This window comes from Myxine glutinosa, chromosome 8, assembly GCF_964187855.1.
Source record: "Myxine glutinosa chromosome 8, kmMyxGlut1.1, whole genome shotgun sequence".
Taxonomy (NCBI): domain Eukaryota; kingdom Metazoa; phylum Chordata; class Myxini; order Myxiniformes; family Myxinidae; genus Myxine; species Myxine glutinosa.
Genome location: NC_136268.1, coordinates 139,198,415 through 139,218,848, shown reverse-complemented (window position 1 = coordinate 139,218,848; position 20,434 = coordinate 139,198,415). Strand labels below are relative to the sequence as shown.

The following is a 20,434-nucleotide window of genomic DNA, read 5'->3' as shown; positions in this document are numbered from 1 at the left end:
CGATTATACTCGAACGTTGGCCGAGTCGCGCTACGCTAAATCAATTGAGGAAAGGACACAACGGCTGGGTTAAAATGACACGACACCAAGGGTTCAGTTCTCAAGACCTCCGGAGGAGGTTATATTAGTTCGGAACGTTTAGATTACAGGGATGAGAGGTACAGCATAGTAAGATAGGCACTTAATTACGGTCTTATAATAGCCCCGACAGACGACAGATAAACAGGACAAAACTGACTCACACGGGGATTGATGGCAAGGAAAGCGGGTAGTCGATGGCTCAAGGTGCACCTTGGCTCAGGGACAGAATCGACCCGGTCCGGTCCAGAAGATGCGGGGAGGTCGCTCAGCGCTCGGAGGTCGCGACTTGTCTCTTCTTCAAGCTCGGGGCGCATCTGATCTCACATCCGGTAAGTCGCTGCGCATATCCGGCGGGGAGTGACACGCCCTCGGCTCGTTAGCTCCGCCCCTGATGGAATCGGCCCGCCGCTTCTCACTGGCTGCGGGGGGTTACCGGGCTCCGCCCCTGACGAGGAGCTGACAGCCAGCCCCTTCGTGGTAACCCCGTGGAGCGCATGGGCAATGGCGGCTAACCGAGCCGGAGTGAGGACGCACACTCCCCGCGCCGCGCCGCGCCCCTCTGTTGTTGTAGTTGTTGTTGTAGTTGTTGTTGTAGTTGTTGTGGTTGTTGTTTCATGGGGAAGATGGGAGGAGGTATGGGGAGGTCCTAAACTCACTACTGGTGCCATACGATCACATTCTGGTGCAACGAAGAGTCAGAATTAATGGAAACGAGTCCTTAACTGACATAGACTAAGAATAACTAGCAAGATGTCCGAAAGTTGTCTACGTGAGATGCGGTGGACCTGGGCACGACATTTAATGGGGGAAAAAAGGGGAAGGTCGGTTCTACAGAGTGTTATTTACAGGCAATGGGACTAGGGAATGGGGGATTGGGGATAGTTGGGGAGTATTGGGGAAATAGGGGAATATTTACAAGCGGATATGGAGGCCAAGTCCCATATCCGCAACATTGCACCCTTCTCTACCCTGGGGGCGTCCCGACCCGATAAATTTTTACCTATTTTAGTGTGGCACTCAGATGTAGTTCCCTCTACTATTAACGCTACCCTGAGTGCGACAGTTTTACAGATCTTCACAAATGAGTAAATATGTCCCCCTGCGACGTTGCACCCTTCTCCTCACAGAAACACACCCACAGGATAACCGAATTGCGGAAAGAATTCGCAAACTAAACATACAGCCGGTAGGGAGCATTATTTACACAAGACTACGCTGATATTTACACTACGATCCAGGACCTGTTTTTGGAGGAACACATGCAGATGTTATGCATAGAGAGAGCACGCATGCCAGCATCGATACACCAACCCACGAGTGCTCTGTGGCCTTACGGCCTTTAATAATGTGCAGAGCACCCCTTCCAAGCACCAAAAGCACCACCCCATCACACAGTCAGCACCATCCGGTGCACCAATAAAGTGTCTATAAATCACGGTGTGGTGTCGCAGCCGGCCGATGGTCTGCCGCTGGTCTTGCCTTCGTGTGGTGCACTTGGCCTTCTTACTGCTTTCAAAAATAAAGAAAGGCGCCAACCGCGTCCATTTCTGTATTGTGGCCGTCAGGGGCCAACTATTAGTGGTTCACCTGTATGGCATAGGTGCCACGTTGACCCATAGGTCCATCCACGGGTGGTGCTTGGCCGCAAACGAACTGCGGTCCATTGTGGGTGGCCACCAAAATTGCGGTCCATATGGTGTATCGATCCAGGCAGCAAGCAGCGAAAGTGCAGGCCCACAACTGCGGAGCCAGCACCTCTCTCTCCTCTCTCTCTGCCCCAAAGCCAGATCCTCGGAGGTGGGAGACAAAAGAAGCAGACAAGTGAGTAAGGTGGTAAGGGCGCAAAAGTGCACGCAATACAAGGTGATGCACACTGGGGGCACATGGGAACCAGGTGAGACAGGTACGTTCCTACCGTACGCCCCCCCCCCCCCACCAGGTAACCTACATGGCCCCTCCCTTACCCCTTACTGCATCCACAAAACACAACACTACCCATAAACATCTACTTTACCAATCAACAAATGTCCCTACTGTCTTCCCCGTTCCTCCCATAAACCAAATTCGTCTTCTCTCCCTCCTAACCAATCAAATTTGCCATTTTCAACTCTCATCAAAATTTGCCATCTCCAACTCAACATCATAATTTGCTATCACCAATTCATCATCAGTCCCTCCTAGGGAGGGAGAGATGGAATCACCCCAATGTCTCATCCACGTCGTGATGCGTCTCACAAATCCAACAGCAATTCTCACTTCCTGCAACACAGAACAAAGGAACACAGGTGTGGAGTCATCATCACCACAGGTAAGTGGCTGCGTATGGTGCGACAGGTTCATCAATCCTAACTATCTCCTAAATGACTTTAACAACTTTACACTACCCGGGGTCTTTCTCCGGCCAAACCATTGGCCCTCTTACACTATGGGTTCTAAAAACCAATTCCCATTGGCCAAACTGTGGTGCTTTTCAATTTGGGGTCTCACTCCCCCGATTCATCTCTCGGTGCCCTCGCACAATTTCTGGGCTGCGACGTGAAGCTCTCCTAGCCGGTCTACCCACCTGCACACCTCCACCACTGCAGTTGCCTCTGAGCTTACCTGCTCCTTACCCTAACCTAACTACCTGGGGAAGGCCCTCTGGCGCTCTCCCCACTCGGTGCCCTCTCTGGCACTGGGCTACCCGATCCACACCCGGGATCCTCAGGCACCCACTGACACTAACGGCTCCCAGAGCCCACCTGCGGCCTCACCTGGCCGACATCCTCACAGTGGTGGAGTGCCCAACCAACTACACACACTAACAGGCTACACGCCCAGCCATTTCCACAACACTAATGCACCCATCCACAATACCATTCTGCAACCGCACCACAAATGCCAATATCCAACCACAATTTACCTATATCCTCTACCTAACACTTACACTACCCGCCCCGGGTACTCGTGAAAGGGGTCCACTCTTCCCCCATCCACACCTTCGCACCATGCACACCACTCCGTACCACTTACTCCAACTCTCTCCACACACCTGTACTTGCACACCTGTGCTCTCACACCTGGTGCCACCTGCACCCTTCTCTCCCCAAGCGCATTCGCGCTGATCCACACACTCACTACTCATACACTGCTCCACACACCTGTCCAGTTGCACACCTGTGCAATCACACCTGTTCAATTCTCACACACACGGCATCATCTCAGCTAACTACTCCCTTCTGAAACTTGCGCGTCCCAGTCGTCCCTTTAAACTATTGCGCTCCCTCGTCATTATAATCCACACTAATCTACCTGCGTCCCCACTACAGGTATCAGTCACTAACTAACCTTAACGTCACCTAATGTCATCTTCGAGGGCCCTATCAATATCCTAACCCACCCGGGCTAGTTTTCACTGCCATACACCCCATAAACTATAGCGCATTTGCCCCACTATGGGAAGGGTGGCAAGGATGCCACCCTTACCCACCGGGCCCATCGCTCCTCAATCCCCCAGTCCTCTGGCACTAATAAGCCCCCCTTATTCAGAGGTACTGGGTCCCGCCTCGGCATCTAAAGCCGAGGCAATCCACGGGGGCGCCTGCTCGCCGGTGTAAGGTCTTATCCGGTCGGCGTGGACGATCCGAGGGAGGGCTCGTGGCCCCATTTTGATCTTAATGACCACGTCACAGATTTGCGACAGGACGACTCCTGGGCCTTGCCAGGGGGAGGTGAGCTTTGGGCACCTTCCCTTCCGCCTCCGGGGATTAAAGAACCAAATCTTCATCCCCGGAGCGTATTGACTCCCCTGGCTCCGGTCGTCGTACCTGCGCTTCATCTTTTCCCCCGCCAGATGGAGTTGGCGGCGGGCGAAGGCATGGACTAGCTCCATGCCTTCCTCTAGGTGACGTGCGTACCCCTCCCTCGGCGGGTTAACCACTGTGTTTGGCACGGGACCGCATAGCAAGTCGGCGGGAGCCCGTAACTCCCGCCCATACATAAGCAACGCTGGACTGCATGCGGTGGCCCCGTGCTGGCTGGTTCGGTAGGCCATAAGCAAATAAGGGAGATGTTCATCCCAGTCATCCTGACGGGTGGTGGTGAACAGTGCCAGTTGTTGGATTAGAGTTCGGTTAAATCTTTCCACCATCCCGTCAGATTGAGGTCTTAAAGGCGTTGTTCTGGTTTTCCGAATTGACAGGAGACTGCACACATCTTTTAGCAATTTGCTCTCAAAATTTCGTCCCTGGTCGGTGTGCAACTCCTGTGGAATCCCATGCCGGCACACAAATCCTTCCAGGAAGGCCTGCGCTACCACCCCTGCTTCTTGGTTAGGGAGGGCGTAGGCCTCCGGCCACTTGGTGAAGTAGTCCATCACAACGAGGATGTACTTATTACCTAGGCGGGTGCGGGGTAGTGGGCCTAGGATATCCATGGCCACCCGCTCTAGGGGGGCCCCCACCTGGTGTAATTGAAGGGGGGCCCTCATCCTCCGTGCTGGTCCCTTTTTGGCAGTACAGGCGTCGCATCTCCGACACCAGTCCTGTATGTCGCGCCCCATATTCACCCAATAAAACCTCCGGCGTACCCGCGATATTGTCTTTGTCCTGCCCAAATGGCCGCCGGAGCGGGTACCATGCACCTGTTGCAATATGACGTTCTTGAATTTGTCAGGGACTATCACCAGCCAGGAAGTTCTATCAGAGGGAACCTCCACCCACTTGCGATACAAGATGTTATCCTTCAATTCCAGGGTCTGCCACTGAGCCCAATATGCCTTTGTTTGTGCCCCGAGGGGGGTGACCTCTTCCCCCTTTGGTCTTTGCCCCAATTTGACCCAATTGAACACTGGCCCCAGGACAGGATCCTCCTGCTGGGCCGTGCTCCATGCCAAAGTTCCGAATTCCTCATCTGCGGTTAGTGGCAAAATTGGCCCTCTCACCCGGGTTGCCCGGACAACGAGGGTCGGGTCCGAATCGCCCAATTGTTCCCTCTCCTCGTGTCTCGCACAAAATTTGCAGTTTTCCCCCAGACAAGGACGCCGAGAGAGTGCGTCCGCATTACCATGGGCCTTCCCGGCCCTATGGGCCACATCAAAATCGTACTGCTGCAACTTTTCCAACCACCTTGCAATTTGGCCCTCTGGTTCCTTGAACCAAAGGAGCCATTGCATGGAGGAATGGTCAGTTCTAACCAAAAATTTCCGCCCGTACAAGTACGGGTGGAAATGGTTCATGGCAGCCAGCATAGCCAATAACTCTTTGCGAGTGACGCAATAATTTCTCTCGGGCCTACTTAAGGCCCGACTATAATAACCAATCACTCTCTCCACGCCCTCCTGTGTCTGAGACAAAACTGCGCCCAATCCTTCCTGGCTCGCATCCGTGTCCAGGGTAAATGCCCCGTTGCTAGTGGGGTACGCTAGAAGGGGTGCGGATGTCAGACACCCCTTCAATTTTTGGAAGGCCTCGTGGCACTCCCGTGTCCAATTAAATCGCGTCCCCTTCTCCGTAAGCCGGTGGAGGGGACGGGCCAACTCCGCAAATTTCGCCACAAAGCGCCGGTAGTAGGAGCAGAGTCCCAAAAATCCCCGCACCTCTTTGATGGTACGTGGTGCGGGCCACTCCTCTACCGCTTTAATTTTGTCTGGGTCCGTTTTTACCCCCTCGCGGCCGATCACGTGACCTAGATAGGCCACCTCTCTTGCAAACAAAGTGCACTTACTCGGGTTCAGCTTCAACCCTGCCTGTCTGAGGCACCCGAACACCTGGTCCAAATTAGCTACTGCCTGGGGGAACGTTTGGGCATGTACCAGAACGTCATCCAGGTACACCAGGCATGATTGCCATGGCATGCCGCCTAGTACATGCTCCATCAATCTTTCAAAGGTGGCGGGGGCGTTACACAAACCAAACGGCATCACAGTAAACTGATACAGTCCCTTACCTGTGGAAAATGCCGTTTTCTCCTTCCCTGCCCTATCCATCTCCACCTGCCAATACCCACTCTTGAGGTCCAAAGTTGTGAACCAATTTGAGCCCGCAACGGCATCGAGGGTGTCATCAATCCTTGGCAGGGGATATGAGTCCTTGAGTGTCACGTTGTTTAGCTGGCGATAGTCCACGCAGAACCGCGTGGTCCCATCCTTCTTTTTGACCAGCACAACAGGTGACATCCAAGGACTTCCCGAGGGCTCGATCACACCTGCGTCGAGCATTTTTTCAACCTGCTCGTCAGCTTCCGCCCTCTTGCTCCAAGGGAGCCGTCGGGCGGCCTGACGAATAGGCCGGGCCTCACCGGTGTGGATCTGATGTTTCACCAGGCCCGTACGTCCAATATCCTCGGTGGACAGGGAGAAGAGGTCCAAATGGGACCCAACCAGTTTGTGTAAGGCCTCCCTCTGGGTACCTCCCAACTCTACGCTACTACGATTTACCATCTCGCAAATGGGATCGGGCCAATTCCTACTTCTTATTGAAGGCTCCCCCCGGGGTCGGCTCGGCTGGACGTTCTCGCCCCTCACTGTCGCGACTTCCTCAACTGGGGTGCAGCCAGCTACCCTCGTGCCCCTTACTATAGTGCGTGGTTCTGTACTCATATTTATTACTCGGACGGCCACTACCGGTCCGTCCGTTTTTACAAGGGTGCGGCCCACGATTAAACCCGGTATGGACTGCGCTGCCACCGGTTCGACCAGGCCGCAGGACTCCTGCCACGTTGGGCGAGCTGCCCACCGGGCCGGCACTATCGCCTCGGCCCTTGGGGGGTTGGTCACGGCCTCGGAAGCCTCCAGCTCCGCTCTCTCGGCCGTGCTCACTCCCCCTAACGGCAGCTCTTCTACTCCCACCTGCAGGATCCCCCGGCACAAGTCGATTTTACAGCCGCTGGCAGTCAACAGGTCCAACCCTATTAAACATGGGTCGCACACCTCCGCCACCCAAACATCTATCTCCCTCCTTACCGACCCTAACTTGAGGGTCACCCCTCCTTACCGACCCTAACTTGAGGGTCACAGAACCACGCCCTATGATCGGGGCCGTTACCCCGGTAGCAAGCTGCAAACTATAATTTTGCAGGCGCTGGATCTTATCCCAGCCACATGCGCTCGAATCAAGGACCACAGGGCTGATGATCGTGGCGCTAGCTCCTGTGTCCACTACGGCGTCTACCCCCACGCCGGCAATTTTGCATCTAATTGTCAGGCTACCGGTTCCAATTTGGCCACAATAAATGACCTGTCGCGTCAATGAGGGCTCTCCTCCATCCTCTGCTGCCGAACACCGCCCTACGTGCCCGACACCTTCTAGTTTCCCGGGGTCTGGCGGGGGGGTGTCTGGGATCGGCTAACCCGCTCCCCCCTGGGCGGAGTTGAGGACCTCAACCGCCGGGGATCATCCCGGCGCGCGGCTCGACAGTGCCGCGCCAGGTGACCCAGACGGTTGCAGGTATAGCACCTCACCTGATAAGGTGCTTGCCTCCGGAATTCCAAATTTCCCCCCCTGTAGGTCCGAATTGGATTACCCGCTCGTGGTCCACCGCGGGCCACCTCCGGGGCCGCCTGCCATGGTCCAGGTCCCGCCAGGCGCTGGTCCACCAGCCTCCGGACCATGCCCGCCAGGTCAGGACCCACGTCGGGGGCGGGCCCCCTAAGGGGTCCGCCCTCCATCGGGGGTCCCACCTGGCGGACCGCCATTGCGAGACGCTCGCCCCCCCGGGCCAGGGGCCTCGCTGCTTCCCAACGGGCCGCAGCGTCAGCCGCCTGGCTCAGAGTCTGCGGGCGCCACATGGCGAGCTGTTGCCGGAGCTCAATATCCGGGAGGGCCTGGATAAAATGGTCCAGCGCCAGGCTTTCCCGGGAATCCGCTGCCATGCTAGCATGTGCGATCCCCACTGCGCGGCGAATGTCGTGGGCAAGTTCCCCGATGGCTTCCTGGGGCTTGCGCTTTCGCAGCGCGAGCTGAGCTTTAACAAGCTCGCTCTGCTGTTCAATGCCGAATCGATTAATTAGGGCGTCGCGGAGGGCTGGCAGGGTGAGAGCACCCGCTGGTAATGCCGTCAGCACCTCCGCCGCCGCGCCACGCAATGCGGCCACCAGGTGTACTCCACCTTCGTCCTCACCCCAACCGTTGCCCTTACACACACAGTCGAACTGCGCCAGGTACGCGCGTAGATCACTCTTGCCGTCATACGGCGCGAGTGGGACCTTGTGGGACCACCTCGTATGCGAGTCGTTGCCCGCCTGCCGGACCCCGTGCGTCGCCCCTTGCGGGGTCAGCGCGGGGCCGAACCGGCCGGGCCCCCACAGTACATTACCCCCAAGGGGCTCTCGTGCCTCCCCGGTCCCTCCAACAACTACCCCTGTTGGTGTCGATGCATGGGTCACACTTCCGCAACCCGCTACCCATTCCATACCACCACAACCTTGCTCACCCACACCTCGCACCTCTCGTTCCATACCCTCCGGACCAGCCATACACCTCACTCGTGGCCTCTCACGAACATCCGAGTCTATCTCGACCCCCAAGCTTATTAAATCACCTGGCGCATCATACGCACGACCATATTGGTCACCACTTACACCGGGTCCTCTTTCTCTTCGCTTCTCCTCCATCACCTGCGAATCCCTCATCCGGTTAATGAGCACATCATCACGATCCGAACACAGACTTTGGACCAATTCTTTTACTTCCTCCTTTATCTCTTTCTTATCCTCTCTCCGTCGCTTCTTAATTTCGCTCACCCCTTCTTCCACTTCTTCTAATTTCTGCTTCACCTCCTTCATCTCTTCGTGCGCCCCTTTAAGTTCTTCCTCTAACTCCACTTTATTTTTTTCTATGTGCTCCCGCACCTCCCGCTCTTTAACCTCCATCACCTCTACCACCTTGTCCATTTTCCTCGTCAGGTCCTCATGTACCGTCTGACACTCTTTTTTAATTACCCCTACGTCCTTTTTCATCTCCTTCTGTGTCGATTTTAAACCCTCTATTACCGCTGTGTTCTTCTTTACCTGGTCCCCCAACTCCTTTTGTCCCACTGTCAGTTGTTCTACTCCCAGCGTCAACTCCTCTATACCCCCTTGCAATTTTACAGTTCCCTTTCTCACCTCCTTCTCCATGCGCTCCTTACAGTGCCTCACCTCCTCGCGCACTCCTCCGACCTCCTCACTCACCCCTCTTCTGATCTCCTCTCCCATCACTTGCATCTCCTGCCCAGATGCCACCCTCATCTGCTCCATTTCCTCCCTGTGAGCATCCAGTTTGGTTTCTACCCCCATTCTGACCCCCTCTATCTGCTGCCCCATTTGTTTAACTTCCCTTTCCGCTTGGTCCCTCATGTCCCTCAATTTGCCTTCCATGCTGTTTTCTAACCCCTCTAACCCCTTTTGCATCCCTTCCATTTGATTCTCTTGAGCGGCCATTCTGTTTTCTACCCCCATTAACCCCTCCTGTATTTCCCCTAATCTATTGTCTAATCCCTCTATTCTACTTCCTAACCCATGTTTCACCCCTTCTATCCCATTGTCTAACCCCTCTAATTTCTTGTCTAATCCCTCACCGGTACCCCTCGCTTCGTCCCTCATTACCCCCATTTGGCCCTCTAATCGCTCACCCTGAGCATCCATCCGCTTCCCCATTACCCCCATTTGGTTTCCCAACCGCTCACTATCAGCCCTCATTCCCACCATTTGGTCTATAAGGGCCCTCATTTGCAGGAGGAAAAGGTTCGAATCCACCAGGGGCGCTGCCACGGTCACGGGCGCGGTCGCCGTGACCAGCGAGGCGCCATTTTGCGCGCCCGCAACGTCGGGCGCAACGACGCTATTTTGTGCGTCTGCTACCCTCACTGCTTCGCTCTCCTTATGTCCCTCATTTTGGTCCTGGACCGACCCTGCCTCACTCTCCTCTACCGGACCCCAGCCGACTTGGTCTGCCATAGCGCGACTTTCAAAATTCGGGTTTTTATATTTTGTAAAACACAATCAAATTTCGCTGTTATAATTTCGAGCGCGTAAAACGCGCTCCGGATCGAATTCTACCTCCCAACACCAATTGTTACCCTAGTGGTACAATTGGTGTTCCAAAATTTGGGCCTAACAAATTTAGTCCCAGGTCCGAATCCGACACTCCTGACACCAATTGTTACAGACGCGGTTGTGGATGTTGGTTTACCGAGCGGTTTGGTATGACCGCGTCTGCACGTTTACCCGATTATACTCGAACGTTGGCCGAGTCGCGCTACGCTAAATCAATTGAGGAAAGGACACAACGGCTGGGTTAAAATGACACGACACCAAGGGTTCAGTTCTCAAGACCTCCGGAGGAGGTTATATTAGTTCGGAACGTTTAGATTACAGGGATGAGAGGTACAGCATAGTAAGATAGGCACTTAATTACGGTCTTATAATAGCCCCGACAGACGACAGATAAACAGGACAAAACTGACTCACACGGGGATTGATGGCAAGGAAAGCGGGTAGTCGATGGCTCAAGGTGCACCTTGGCTCAGGGACAGAATCGACCCGGTCCGGTCCAGTAGATGCGGGGAGGTCGCTCAGCGCTCGGAGGTCGCGACTTGTCTCTTCTTCAAGCTCGGGGCGCATCTGATCTCACATCCGGTAAGTCGCTGCGCATATCCGGCGGGGAGTGACACGCCCTCGGCTCGTTAGCTCCGCCCCAGATGGAATCGGCCCGCCGCTTCTCACTGGCTGCGGGGGGTTACCGGGCTCCGCCCCTGACGAGGAGCTGACAGCCAGCCCCTTCGTGGTAACCCCGTGGAGCGCATGGGCAATGGCGGCTAACCGAGCCGGAGTGAGGACGCACACTCCCCGCGCCGCGCCGCGCCCCTCTGTTGTTGTAGTTGTTGTTGTAGTTGTTGTTGTAGTTGTTGTTGTAGTTGTTGTTGTAGTTGTTGTGGTTGTTGTTTCATGGGGAAGATGGGAGGAGGTATGGGGAGGTCCTAAACTCACTACTGGTGCCATACGATCACATTCTGGTGCAACGAAGAGTCAGAATTAATGGAAACGAGTCCTTAACTGACATAGACTAAGAATAACTAGCAAGATGTCCGAAAGTTGTCTACGTGAGATGCGGTGGACCTGGGCACGACATTTAATGGGGGAAAAAAGGGGAAGGTCGGTTCTACAGAGTGTTATTTACAGGCAATGGGACTAGGGACTAGGGAATGGGGGATTGGGGATAGTTGGGGAGTATTGGGTAAATAGGGGAATATTTACAAGCGGATATGGAGGCCAAGTCCCATATCCGCAACAATACATAATCATTATTATAACCCAAATATTTGTGTACCGTTCATTGGGTATTTATATGGGTGTGCCATGCCATATGGCGACAATTATACCTCATATTGGATGATTATTCACTTTATGCTTTGTGTTATTGATGATATAAGTACTTCAATGAATTCAGTGACCAAAAAAACCTATAGAACGATATACTGGACAACTATATCCATTACAAATGTCCAAAATAGTTGGCGATTAAGCGATTATCGTGTTAAATGGCCGCCATCTTGGATTTCGTGCGTATCCATGCTGGAAAAAATTGGAAACAGGTGGTTTTGAGTCCTATGTGATCTAAAGAAGTCAATAAGTACCAGTTTCAAGATTCTATATGAAAGTTTCACTCCCCTGTTAATTGCAACATAACCGCATACACTATAGTCTGTTGGGAGCCGTTGGTGATGTATATGGATGGACAAAAGGACCACAGAAGCACTCGGAATCATGGTGGTGGGATGATGAAGTTGGAAAGAAGATTGATGAGAAGAGGAAGAAGTTCAAGGAGTGGCAGAAGGCGAAGGGTATGGGGGCAGAAAAGGGAGAGCATGAAAGTTTTAAGGAAAGAAGGCTGCAAAGAAAGAGGAAGCAAAGGCGCAGGAGGCATGGAGGAAAATGTTCAGAGAACGCTTGGATTTGGCAGTGGGTCAGAGAGCGGTATTCAGGATTGCAAAGCAGATGCGAAAGAGGTGTGATGTGATGGGGGTGAGTTGCTTGAAGGATGAAGTGGGACAAATCGTTGTGGACCCAGATGGAATTAAAGGAAGATGGAAGAAATATATGGAAATACTGTTGAATGCAGAGAATGAATGGGATGGCAACATAGAGAGTAACCCGGTTTTAGGACCGGCAGAGAAGACAACCGAGAAAGAAGTTGAGGAAGCGTCAAAAGCAATGAAGAGTAGAAAAGCGGGAGGGCCGACGGGAGTTGTTGGAGATATGTTGAAGGCAGCGGGAAATTGGGGTGTGAAGAGCATGACAGAGATCTGTAATTTTTTTTTTTTTTTTTGTATACATAATCGAGGCTCGTGAAAGAGCTAACATTTATCACACAAACAAATCAAACAGACAAACAACCAAAGTATATAAAAAGGGGAGCGGTAGACAAGATGGGGAGAGAAGGGGAAGCACATAAACACAACATTTGTGAGGGACATCTGGAATGTGTGGGAGGGAGGGGGCTTGGGGGGAGGCGGCGTGGGAAGGGGGGGGGGGGGTGGGAGAAGTATAAACACCTGGACACCAAGGATTTCCAGGAAAGAAGTTGGGATTTCAAAAAAGAGGATTTGGGGTGAAATTAGCGGGGGTAGAAAAGATCAAGGTTTTGGATGGGGGAAGATAAGAGATGGTGGTGAACACCTGTTTTAAAGACCTGGAGGGAGGAGTGGGATTGAAGGGAGTGGGGGAGTTTGTTCCAGAGGCAGGAGAAAAGAGGAATGAAAGAGTGAAGGTGAGCAGAGAGTCTTGATTTTGGCAGTTTAACCAGAGGGTTGCAGGCAGATCTTGTGCGACCTTCAGGAATATTTGGGGGACAGAGCCCAGAGAGAGAGCTGGAGGAGCAAGGCTGGAGAGGAGTCGGTAGAAGACAGAAAGACCACCAACCTGCATGCGGTGCGTAAGTGAAAGGCCCTCGGAGGTAGCTTCATCACGGGAGATTCCAATGATACTGAACGCTTTGGTTTCAACAGCATGAAGACGAGCTAGGTGTGAGACAGGAGCACCAGCCCAGAGGGGAGAGCAGTATTCCATAGAGCTGCGGATGAAAGCCTTGTATGTGGTGAGGAGCTCAGGTGTGCCAAGGAAGGGCTTCGCACGACGGAGGATGCCCAGAGGGCGACTGGCTTTGGAGGCCAGATTTGAAATGTGGTTTTCCCAGGAAAGATCATGGCAGATAGTGAGACCCAAAAGCTTGAGTGACAGAACTTCTTGGAGAAGATTATTCAGAAAGTGGATGGGAGGGTTGTCCAGTCGGTCTTTTCGGAGAGACATCGTAAGAGTGTGAGATTTGTCACGATTGAAAGACATGTTCCACTTGTTTGCCCAGTCAGTGATTTTGTCCAGGTCTGCAGAGAGTGAGGAGGCTGCAGACTGCCGATCTGAGGGGTGAGGAATGGAGCGGCAGAGAGTGGGAGTCATCAGCAAAGAGATAGAGAGGATTTTCAAGAGAGTCGGAGAGATCATTGATGAAGACCAGAAAAAGCACAGGGCCCAGAACACTGCCTTGGGGAACTCCAGCCTGAACAGGAAGAGGAGATGAGAGAACCCCATTCAGGGCCACACGTTGACTACGACTAGAGAGGAAGTCCGCCAGCCCTGCGTGGAGTTTTCCATGGATACCAAAGGAGGAGAGCTTGGTGAGCAGAACGGGGTGCCAGACCGTATCGAAGGCACGTGATATGTCGAGGGAGACGGCTCTAATTTCCTGTTTGGCATTGAGGACCTCCATCCATTGTTGAGACAGCAGAAGCAGCATGTCCAGAGTAGAGTGACCTGGTCTGAAACCAAATTGATGATCAGAGATCAAGACATTGGAGAAGAGGAAAGATTTCATATCCAAAGCAATGATGGATTCCATGACTTTGCTGATAATTTGGAGAAGGCTGATTGGTCTGTTATTGCTAGGATCTGTTGTTGCACCTTTTTTGTGTAAAGCGGTGATGTTGGCTAATTTCCAAGCAGATGGCAGTTGACCTTGAGCAATAGAGAGGGTGAAGAGAACAGAGAGAGGGAGTGAAAGAGCGGAAGAACAGGATTTCAGGACCCGTGGGCTGATGCCGTCAGGACCAGTTGCAGAATCAGACTCGAGGGTTGACAGAAACTTTTCCACCTTGTCAGGAGGAAAGGACACAGAGTCCAGGAGCAGCTGGGTACGACTGGGTACAGAGAGGGAGAGAGAGGAGGTGGGTACAAAGAGGGATAGGTTTGGGACACAAGATTTAGAGGCAAACACAGAGTTGAGGCATTGAGCTTTTTCACGTGCGGAGTCAGCTATGTAGCCGTTTGAGGTAAGGGAGGAGATGGAGGGGGAACAAACACCAGAAACAGATTTGACCAGACGCCACCAGGATTTGGAAGAGGGAGACAGATAAGAGAGTTCGGTCTTGAGAATGGAGAGATATTGTTTCCTGGCTCTCCTGAGGGTGGACACACTTGTTTCGGGCTTTGTGAAAGGAAATGAGATTTTCTTCCGTTGGATTTGCTTTCCAGGAGACGAAGGCAAGTTGTTTCTGGGCATCAGCCTCACCACAAGATTCCGTGTACCATGGACGGGAGGAAGGGTATGACAACTGAAGACGAGATGGGATAAATTTGTGCATGAGAGAGAGCAATTTACTTTGGAAGAATTCCCAGGATGAGTTGATGTCAGAGGTGGTCGAGATGGGAGACCAGTCCAGATGATTGATGGCTGCTTGAAGACTGTGCCAGTTTGCCTGAGTGAAATGCCAGACTCGTCGCCGCTGAGGAGGCTCCCTGAGAATGGTCAGAGAGATGTCCACTTTAACAAGAACATGATCAGATGAGCCGATTGGAGCAGAAGAAGAGCAGCAGACATTTTCAGTGAAGTTAGTCATAACCAAGTCCAGAAGAGAAGATGCTCCGTTTACTGACATCCAGGTCGGGAAATTGACAGATTGTGTCAGTCCCAGTGAGTCGCAGAAGTCCTTTGCTGAGGAGCCATGGCTGGTGAGAGAGGTACCCACACCCAGCCAACTGGCATGGTGACAATTGAAATCACCACATATGAGGAAGAGAGCGTTGGGATGAGTAGATAGAAGTTGGTCCATATTATCAGACAGCGAGATGTAGATGGAGTCATCACTGTTTGGTGGACGGTACAGCACACATATGAACAAGAGGTGGGAGCGAAGGGGAAGCCGTAGCCAGAGGTATTCCTGGGGGTGAGGTGGAGAGATGGCAGTGCAGGGCGAGTGAGGAAGAGAGTTTTTGATAAATATAGCAACCCCACCTCCAGGACGAGGCTCAGGTCTATCATACCGGAGGAGGGAGTAACCCGGGAGAGATACTAAGGAATCAGAGACATCATGAAGGAGGAAAGTTTCTGTTAAGCAGATGACGTCTGGTTTGTCAGAAGCAACCTGTATGGAGAGATCAGTTAAGTTTGAACGAAGGCCCCGGATGTTTCAGGTCCATACCGTTAATGAAGAGGAAGGGGGAGGATAGGATACAGAACAGGGGGGAGGAGGGGTAGGGTAAGAGGAGGAAGAGGTAGGGAGAGCTGTTGAAGGTGTATCAGATATTTTAGAATAGCTCTGAGAAAGGGAAGGATGGGGCGGACAAAAGGTTTGATGGTGATTGGGTGAGGCACAATGAGGTGTTATTTGAGGAGGGGGAAGAGCGAAGCAGGAGGTTGGGGGAGATGGAGGTGAGAGTTGGAAGGGGGAAGAAGCGGGAAGGACGCTTTGAGGAGGAGGGGTGAGAGGAGGGAAATGGAGAAGAAATGAGGGTGGGGAGATTTGAAGGGGAGGGCGAGGGGGGAGTTTATGAGGGGAGGGGTTAGGGGGGAGTTTAGGAGGGAAGGGACAAGGGGAGGGATTTGAAAGGGATGGGGGAGATTTGGAGGGGAGGGGTGAGGGGGGAGTCTAGGAGGGGAGGGGTGAGGGGGGAGTCTAGGAGGGGAGGGGTGAGGGGAAGTCTTGGAAGGGAGGGGTGTGGGGGGAGTTTAGGAGGGAAGGGGCAAGGGGGGAGATTTGAAAGGGATGGGTGATCTGGAGGATTTGAAGGGGAGGGGGAAGATTTGAAAGGGATGGGTGATGGGGAAGATTTGGAGGGGAGGGGTGATGGTGAAGTTTTGGAGGTGAGGGGTGATGGGGAGGTTTTGGAGGGGAGGTGTGAGATTGGATTTTGGAAAGTGTACGATTAATGCGAAACGAACAATTATTGCAAAATGAGTTTCTTGTGACCTTCGAGTTAAAAATACGTTTAAGGACGCTGGATGGGGGGGTGGAGTGCAGGTGAGTTTAGGGAATGTAGAAAAGAGGCACTCTAAGAGATGGAATTTTTTTGGGGATGAATAGATTTGGTGAGCAAGTCGAAAGCAACCTTTTAAAGAAGAAGAAGAAAAAGGTGTTATAATATACGACAGAATACAGTACTTCAGGGGAAAGTTTAAACATTTTTTAATTGAGCAGTGAAAACTATCTGTGGAAATGGGGGAGAAACACGTGGTCGAAGAACGAACGAACGAACGAATAAGAACAACGAATAAACGAATAAGAACAGAGAAGGAATGTTTTTTTTGGGCCTTTTTTTTTTTTTTTTGCGTTGAGATTTTACACAAGGAAGTAGGCTATGGGGTGAAAAGACTTGGAAAAACAGAGAACCATAGTTATTGGAGCACAAACGACGGACCGCTGAGAGAAAAACAAAGCCTCAAGGTCAGATACGGTAGCCTCCAAGGCCTCAAAAGACACGACACGAATTAACACTATTTTCTATACAGGTATGAAAGATTTACAACGAGAATCTTCCTCGGGACACACTATAGGTGCAAACACCATAAAATAAATACAGTTTAAACGAAAATACAAATGGGAACAATTACTTAACTTCGATTTCGATGGAGAGCGTGGACAGCTGCGAATAAACGAAACCTCGCCGGCAAGACCGGAAGCGGAAGTCCTATCTGGTGGTGAAAGACGGCCGCATTCCAGTGGATTGGGAACTGAGTACCCTTGTCCCTCTATACAAGGGGAAAGGTGACCCTCTGGACTGTGGCTCGTATCGAGCGATAAAGTTATTGGAGCATGGAATGAAGGTATTGGAAAGGGTGTTGGAGAGGAGGATAAGGAAGAAAGTGAAGATTGACAAAATGCAGTTTGGATTTATGCCAGGAAGAGGAATGACAGGCGTGCTTTTTATTGTGAGGCAGTTGCAGGAGAAGTACATGGAGAAGAGGAAGAAGTTGTTTCTTGGGTTTGGTGATCTGGAGAAAGCATTCGATAGGGTTCCACGTGAAGTCGTGACATGGGCATTGAGGAAGTTAGGAGTGGAGGAATGGTTGATCAGAGTAGTGATGGCAATGTACAAAAGAGCACGCACAGCTGTAAGGACGAAGGACGGGAACAGTGGTGAGTGAGGTGAAGGTGTGAGTGCATCAGGGGTCGGTACTAAGTCCACTACTATTTGTAGCTGTGATGGAGGTGCTGGCTCGGAATGTAAAGGAGGGTTTACCGTGGGAGTTGTTGTATGCAGATGATCTGGTGTTGATTGCAGAAAGTATGGATGGACTGAAGGAGAAGATGAACAAGTGGAAGGAATGTATGGAGACAAAAGGTCTGAAGGTGAATAACGGAAAGACGAAGGTGATGGCAAGTGGTAAAGCATGTGGTGAGATGGAAAGAACTGGGAAGTGGCCATGTGCTGTGTGCAGGAACGGTGTCGGAGTGTATTCCATTCAATGCACAATGTGCGCTGAGTGGGTTCATCAAAAATGTAGTCGTTTGAGAGGGTCATTAACCAGTGTGGCAGCTACATTCAAATGTAAGGTGTGCACAGAGGGAGCTGCAGATGGATGAAATGTTGAGTTGGATCTTGGAGACGGCGTGAAAACATTGTTACCTCGCAGACATGCTGAATGGAGAAGGTGGATCAGACTCAGCAACGGTTGCCAGAGTGAGATGTGCATGGAAGAAGTTTCGGGAACTGAGTGGCGTGCTGACGAGGAGGGGAGTGTCGTTGAAGCTGAAGGGAAAGGTGTATGCTGCATGTGTGAGAAGTGTTATGATTTATGGGAGCGAGACATGGGTAATGAACGAGTCTGATCCACCACCTCCATTGAGCATGTCTCCGAGGCAGCAAAATGTTTTCACACCTACCAGCTTCATGCCGTCTCCAAGATCCAAATCAACATTTCCTCCATCTGCAGCTCCCTCTGTGCACACCTTATGCTTGAATGTAGCTGCCACACTGGTTAATGACCCTCTCAGACCACTGCATTTTTGATGAACCCACTCAGCGCACATTGTACATTGAATGGAGTTCACTCCTACACCCTTCCTGCACACAGCACATGGCCACTTCCCAGTTTTTTCCACCTCACCACATGCTTTACCACTTGCCATCACCTTCGTCTTTCCGTTATTCACCTTCAGACCTTTTGTCTCCATACATTCCTTCCACTTGTTCATCTTCTCCTTCAGTCCATCCATACTCCGCAATCAACACCAGATCATCTGCATACAACAACTCCCACGGTAAACCCTCCTTTACATTTCGAGCCAGCACCTCCATCACAGCTACAAATAGTAGTGGATTTGGTACCGACCCCTGATGCACTCCCACCTTCACCTCAAACTCACCACTGTTCCCGTCCTTCGTCCTTACAGCTGTGCGCGCTCTCTCGTACATTGCTATCACGACTCTGATGAACCATTCCTCCACTCCTGACTTCCTCAATGCCCATATCACTACTTCGCGTGGAACCCTATCGAATGCTTTCTCCAGATCAACAAACCCAAGAAACAATTTCTTCCTCTTCTCCATGTACTTCTCCATGCACTGCAACTGCCTTACAATAAAAAGCGCGTCTGTCGTTCCTCTTCCCGGCATAAATCCGAACTGCATTTTGTCGATCTTCACTTTCTTCCTTATCCACCTCTCCAACACCCTTTCCAATACCTTCATTCCATGCTCCAATAACTTTATCGCTCGATACGAGCCACAGTCCAGAAGGTCACCTTTCCCCTTGTATAGGGGGACGAGGTACTCAGTTCCCAAGCCACTGGAATACGGCCTTCTTTCACCACCAGATTATAGATCTCTGTCATTCTCTTCACACCCCAACTTCCCGCTGCTTTCAACATATCTCCCACAACTCCCGTCGGCCCTCCTGCTTTTCTACTCTTCATTGCTTTTATCGCTTCCTCAACTTCCTTCTCACTTAACTTCTCTGCCGGTCCTAAAACTGGGTTACTCTCGATGTTGCCGTCCCATTCATTCTCTGCATTCAACAGTATTTCCATATATCTCTTCCATCTTCCTTCAATTCCATCTGGATCCACAACGATTTGTCCCACTTCATCTTCAAGCAACTCACCCCCATCACATCACACCTCTTTCGCTATCTGCTTTGCAATCCTGAATACTGCTCTCTGACCCTCTTCCGAATCCAAGCCTTCTCCGAACATTTTCCTATATTCCTCCTGCGCCTTTGCTATGCTGGAACGCCGCATAAATATCTCCTTGGGAAGTATAAGCCACGCACGCCCCATCCAGCCGACACCACACTCCATCCAGCCAACGCCGTGCCCGCTTTGCCGAGTCACGGCCCTCCTTCCCATTGCTCTGGCTCCCGGACACTTTGCCGGTGTAAGGACTCGGTCAGGACAATCTCCACGACTTGCCGTGTTTGCTGTCCATCTCTTCCTGTCTCGACAAATTCCCTCAGTCTATCGTGGAATGTTTGTGGATTCTTAGGATTAGGCTAATTAAGGATCTGCCATTTCTTCATTGACTTGTGGGGGTCAAGTCTTCATTGACTTTCAATCCAGTATGCCGGCAGTGGGTTAATTGGCTCGTTCCACATACTGATTGTATTTGTGAGTGATTAATTCTGTTCCCTCCCTGTGCCATTATTATTTTTTTGAAATACACTTGATTTCAGGTGAATTCTGGCTATTGTGGTGGCTTCATTTGTTGGTTTCTTAAAGTTTCCCGTAAAGGATTGATTAGCCGTGGTCCAAACCGCCTTGAGTTTACATCATGTGACTCAGGCTCGCTTGTCCAAAGATTTCATCAGTCAAGTGACGCCTATTGGCATAGCAATTGGGTAGCCCGGTGGTCCCTTGGGCACGGTATCGGGAGTGGAAAGGCCCTGATCCGGCCCAGGACCGTGGGCTCGGCTGGCTGCTGCAGTCGCTTTGACACGGTCTGCCAGATTTGAACCGGGAAACTGGAACAACTGTCGGCTGTAACAATCAATGTCTTTCACGACAGCATTCTTTTTCCCCATTCCAATTAATTGATTTCAATATAATTTTTATTTTATTTTATCACATGACAAAATAACAACAAGATTGGGTAATCTATCAAGTAGCACAATTAATTAGTTTGCATGCA

At 51.6% G+C, this 20,434-nt stretch overlaps 1 protein-coding gene across 4 annotated transcripts in view; it reads left to right on the top strand.

Annotated features, from left to right (window-relative positions):
- G3BP2 (G3BP stress granule assembly factor 2) overlaps positions 1-20,434 on the top strand; it is a 120,325-nt gene that overhangs the window by 45,312 nt on the left and 54,579 nt on the right. The window lies entirely within an intron of this gene.